This window comes from Prenolepis imparis, unplaced genomic scaffold (genome assembly GCF_030444845.1).
Source record: "Prenolepis imparis isolate NDT839.2.m4 unplaced genomic scaffold, iyPreImpa1.0 SCAF_3, whole genome shotgun sequence".
NCBI classification, from domain to species: domain Eukaryota; kingdom Metazoa; phylum Arthropoda; class Insecta; order Hymenoptera; family Formicidae; genus Prenolepis; species Prenolepis imparis.
In genome coordinates, this window is record NW_028141161.1 from 1,291,057 (window position 1) to 1,296,881 (window position 5,825).

Here is a 5,825-nt window from a genome sequence, read left to right on the forward strand (position 1 = left end):
ATGTCATGTACAGTCGTGTATTCGGCAAAACTAGTCAGTCGAGTAATATATCGCAAGTCATAGTACGACAGTCGTTGTCCCGGGACTCGTTCTCGTTAATAATGCTGGTTTGCTGAACGTGTCAGCCTGGTAGTATCGGGGTTATCGTGCCGCCGGTTTCTACTAACGAAATCGGGTATATTATCGGTCCAGCATTTCGCGTAATTGCGAAGCGAGTGTTAATTGCCTCGTGCTGTGGAGCCGTACATATATTGAGTCTCCACGCTTTACCGCGGCGCTAAGCGAATATTATAAGCGTGACGTCATTGCGACGCACGTATGTGAAATCGTGATCACGTGAACTTGCCGTGTGCAAATAAATCTGTTGACTGTAACGAGATGTCGTACAGCAGCGACCTCGGGGTCAATGTTACCCTGTGTTTTTCCATAGAGAATCCGGTGGATTCCAGTGAGAGGAAGGTTCCTCTAATAATAAAATATATTTTGATATCCGAAATAGAAGTGCGTGTTTGAACTTTTTCTTCCTGCAGATCCTTTCTGTGTCCAACCATTTTCCGCTGTTATTATAGAACAGCGGCTAACCAGGAGAGTGAACGACGTTGAATCGAGCGAGAGGGTATCGTGGCCACGATACTTATACTCGAGGGAAAATTAGTCGACGTGGCGCATGGGCGTTTCGGATACCCTTGGAGTTTGGGAGGATAAAACTTCTGGCGACCGTGATAAATCAACCTGAAACAAATACATAGAAGGTGAGTCAGAGTGCTCGGTACCTCGTATAAATTAATAGCCGTGGAGGCAAAATAGTGAAATCTGTAGATTCGTGTCTTAGCGACCGGTCACAACCGAACCGAACATAACCGAACCGAACCGAACCGAACATAACCGAACATAACCGAACATGCCCGTAAAGGCCTGGACTTACTTAAGAAAAGGTCGAAATATTTATTTAATTTGTGGGTTCAGAATACATAACTTTCGATTCTCTATCGTTTGGTGTACACTTTTTTACAAAGATTTTCCACACCTCCGTTAGCCTTCTGAAACTTAAAAAAAAAAAATTTATGTCCACAATGCACAACTTTCGATTCTCTATTGATTGGTATACACTTATAAGATTTTCCACACCTCCGTTAGCCTACTGAAACAAAAAAAATGGGACCTTCACCAAAATTCGATTCCTGAAAAATCGCTTCACATAGGACCATAATCCGAAATTGGTTCATTATAACCAAACTTCGAGATATCAAAATGGGACCTTGACCACAATTCGATTGATTAAAAATCGCTTTACATATGACCATACAAAAAATATTAAAATTTAAATATTAAAAAATGTAAGTCCAGAATCCACAACTTTCGATTCTCTATCGATTGGTATACACTTTTTTACAAAGATTTTCCACACCTCCGTTAGCCTTCTGAAACTTAAAAAAAAAAAATAAATAAATAAATAAATAAATTTATGTCCACAATGCACAACTTTCGATTCTCTATCGATTGGTATACACTTATGTGGAGAGATTTTCCACACCTCCGTTAGCCTACTGAAACTTAAAAAAAAAACAAAAAAAAATTAGTAAAGAAAAAATGTTAGTCCGAAATGCAGAACTTTTCATTCTCTATCGATTGGTGTACACTTATTTTTTTGAATTTTGCAGACCATAATTGGCCCAGTGGAACTTAAAAAACTGTTAAAAACAAAAGAAATAAAAAATTATCAAAAGCTTGTTACAATTTACTAAACAAATACCAAATTTGTTAGAATTTATTTCAATTGACTTAAGGGGTAAGGCCACCTTGGGCAGTAAAAAAAAAGGCCAATTTTGGGAATTTTTTTAAAGAGTATAGTAAATGCTGTCAAATTTTCGTATAAAGTTCTTTATTATACATGTTTTGAGGTATTAAAAATTATTTTTTAAAAAAATTTTTATTAAAAAATGGCGGCTCCAGGATTCGGTTTCTATGATGCCTTTTTTTCGAGGTCCAAAACGGGCGTAACGTTTGCTCCCGCAGATTTGAATCTGGAAAAAAACCCAAACATTTTTTTTTTTTAATACATACCATAAACTAGTGAAGTACGTAGGGAAATTTGAAAATACCGGTTTTTCGGAAAATGGTGAGCATATGAACCCAAAATTCATTTTTTCACGTAAAAATTTCATAATTAATTGTTTATAAAAAAAAAAGTTTATAACATATCGAAAAATCCCTACGTACTACTTTAGATTATATATGTAAAAAGATACCCTCCAAATTTGAAGGCAATCGATAAAGATTTGTAGCCACTATCGTTACGCCCGATTGTAAAAATGCAGTTTTGAGAAAAACGCGTTTAAAGTTTTAAGTAACATTTTACGGTCGAAAAGTATAGTATACCTTTAATCTGCGATGCCTGCACCGTATAATTGACCTTCTATGTTGATGTTGAACTCTTCTTCTTTTTTTCTGTCCGATTTTGAGGCAATTCGAGCTGTTTTTGCAGCCTCAGACAGCGATCGGTCCGAATAATCGATGCGAAGTTCGTCCGCCTCAACGCAGAAATTATAACAATTCGTTCCAACTGTCATGTCCAAGGATCGTATAACTTGCATTACACTGCTAATGCCATCGTTGAAAGTGCATACGGCAAGGTTCCCAGCAATGTCCAGTACAGTTTTTCCGCTTGACGTACTTTTTGGGGCCATTGACCATACCATTGCGTTAAAACTTTCATTGCTGTTTTGAGTGAAACCACCTAAGCATCGATTTAGAAGGTCATCCCTGCTCAACTCTTCGTAGATGGGCTTGATAGCTTCGAAAACTGTTGTCGGTAGAGCCTTCTTGTGTGAAAAATGATTTAATGTGTTGGTGGCTTTTGCCTTTTGCCACGAACACCATGAATTTTCACCAGCTGGACACTTGCTGTGTTGAGGATTTTCATCCGTTGACAGCTTGTGATATAACGTTGCCCAAATTTCATTTTTCATTTCTTCTACTGAATTGGGATTCCTGCGAATAGCTAAGCCATAGTAAATTGAAAGGTCATCGATGAGTTTATTTGTTAATTTTCCTTTCCCGCCGAGACCGCGTACGTTCTTTTTCAAATTTCTTAGCCGAGTGCCCATTCTTTTCTGCACGTGATCGATACATTCTTTCTTCTGTACAACGAAGTTCTCATACGGTTCAGACTTTACAAGACCTGCAAAGGTTTTAGAATCGCCATCTCCAATGTAGCTGCCGTATTTTACTTGATATAAACTTTCAGAACGCTTAAACATGTCGACAACTGCATCCACCTCCATTTTGCCAGCCGAGCCCGTGTGGTTTATTTTCATGTGTTTCAAGCCACTCTTCATATTCTGCAGTATCACTTTTATTTTTCCAATATTCGCAAGCCTTGCAATAACTAGATTTTATAAGTATATCGATTACTTTGCCAGTATTCCTTCCGATTAAAGACACCAAACCGAACAATGATGAAAATCCCCGTTTTCTCCACGAACCGTCTCCTGATACGATCAATTCTTTTGATAAACCTTTTCTTGCATTTTCTTGTTTTTCTATTTTTACTGCATTTTCTATGCTAGCCTTACAAACACGTTCTGTGGCATCACCAATAATTTTGACTACTTTATCATAAAATGAGTGAAATATTGGCCGAGGAAGTTCCATAAATGCACAGAATTTCTTTATTCCGTGTAAACCTACTCCAAGCAGTCGCATGGCTAAAATTATTCTTTTATTGATTTCGTATGCTCTGTGATTGATAAGTGGACTATTTGGAATTTCAGTTTTCGCACAGTTTTCACAAGAAACAACTATTTTAAAACCAAGTCCGCGTTTACTACTTTCAGTAAATGTGACGCCTGAGTTGCATACTTTACACTTCACTACTAACGAAATTGCTGAAAAAACAGCCACAAAATTGATGAACCGATAACCGAAAGATGGATCAACTTCGATATCACGAGCACTGTCACTTAGTTTCAACTTCTTGGCGGATGTGCCGACGTTTTTGGCGGGATCGTCTGCCTCCACTTCATAACGGTTTTTAGGTCGCCTTTGTGATACAGTTGGCTTATTTATCGTACTTTGTCCACCTCTTGTAGCTTTACGGTTACGATATTTCGACGTACCACTCATTTTGTTCACTAATTTCAGTAACTGTTACTAAAAATATAAGCTTATGAAACGCACGAAGCAAAAGCATGCACGCGGCATCTGTCTGGCAGCTCGACTGATTTTACACAAAGGTTATGGCCGTTATTTACCGCTAACGACATCTAGGAGCTATTATATGAACCTCCTAAACTACCAGAAACTTCGACAATATGTTCTTTTCAAATCCCCACGCACGATTAGACAGGTCAAAACCCGAGCGCGCGGTAAGCATCCCAAAGTGTATTCGACGCGCCGCAGGGCGCCTCGGAAAACTGCCGTAAACAACGGGTTCGAGGTTTTTTCTGACCACGAGACATTTTTTTTCTTATTCTTGAGGCTTTAAGGAAGGTTTTAAGCTAAAAAAATTCGATTTTTTGAAAATTTCAAGGTGGCTTTACTCCTTAAATTCGTAAAAATTAATAATAAAAATACTTACCTTGCTTGTACTTACCTTGTTGGGTGAGATACATAGGAGGAAGATACTAGTATATATATTGAACGCTGCTCGTAAAAGCACATGCGAGAAAGTAAAACAGAAATTTAAAATAAATATGAATAAGTATGCGTGTAACCGGAGCCCCCTCAGTCGTCCAAAGTTACCCTGGACGTTGCCCGACTCTCACCGCGTGGAGGTGGGGACGGATTTTGGAGAGTCTTGTGTGTGTGTGTGTGTCTTATTTATTGTTTTACATGCTAAATATTAATAAGATATAAAATGTAATCAAATTTAAGAATAGATATAAAATTTAAAAAAAGATTATATAATTTTAAAAATAAATTTTGAAAGAATTTTTTTACTTCTCCTCTCTCTCCCTCGCCCGTCTCTCCGCCCTCCTTCCAGCCTCCACGCCCTTCTCGTAGAGGCGCCAGAGGTCCGCGCGCTCCTCCAGGGGGAAGCTCTCAATTAGCCCTAATGTGTCGTCCGACACGTCCGACACATTAGGACTCGTTCCTGAAAAGATGAAAAAGAATAAATATCCTGTAAAGGATGAATAAAAATTATTGAAAATGTACCTACCACCGGATGCGCCGACCTCGCGCTGCACCTCGCTCCTTGCGCCCATTGACCACTGTAGGAAATTATTTGCCTCCGCCTGCATTTCCGCGGGAAGGTAGCGAACAAGGCGGCGCGAACTCTCCATATTTGTTGCTGAAAAATAAAAAAATTATTAAATATTTAACCGCGAAGGGATGGGATTCAATGTAAAAAAATATGTACTTACGACTCGGACGTCTATCTCCCTCCGCTCGCCGCATTCGCTCCACCGCTCCATGCGGACTTCCCTCGGGATACTGTCGAGGAAGTCCATGAACTCGGCATCCGGAGTATTTTCTGAAACTGAAGAAATATTTTAAGGGTAAGCCAAAAATAAGTTATTCCATCTACGTACCAACACTCGCAGTATCCCTCTCCGCGATGTCCGCTTGCCTAGCGGTCTCCTCCATCTCCGCGTCCTCCCACAACCATTCCGCCGGAACGTTGAGACGTGCCCGTCCGTCGGGATTAACCGGCATGATTGCAGGATTACTGAAATGAGAATTAAAAGATAATAAACGATAAATAATCTCCCAACTCTTGAACGATATCAGATACGAGATCGACGTTAGTCCTATCTTGTACATCTCTTTGAGATGTACAAAAAAGGTCGTCTTGTCCGATCTCGTATCTGTAACCGTTAACG

At 39.3% G+C, this 5,825-nt stretch overlaps 1 pseudogene; it reads right to left on the minus strand.

Annotated features, from left to right (window-relative positions):
- Positions 1-2,381: 2,381 nt before the first annotated feature.
- LOC145933869 (uncharacterized) lies at positions 2,382-4,125 on the minus strand (annotated as a pseudogene).
- Between the last annotated feature and the right edge of the window lie 1,700 nt (positions 4,126-5,825).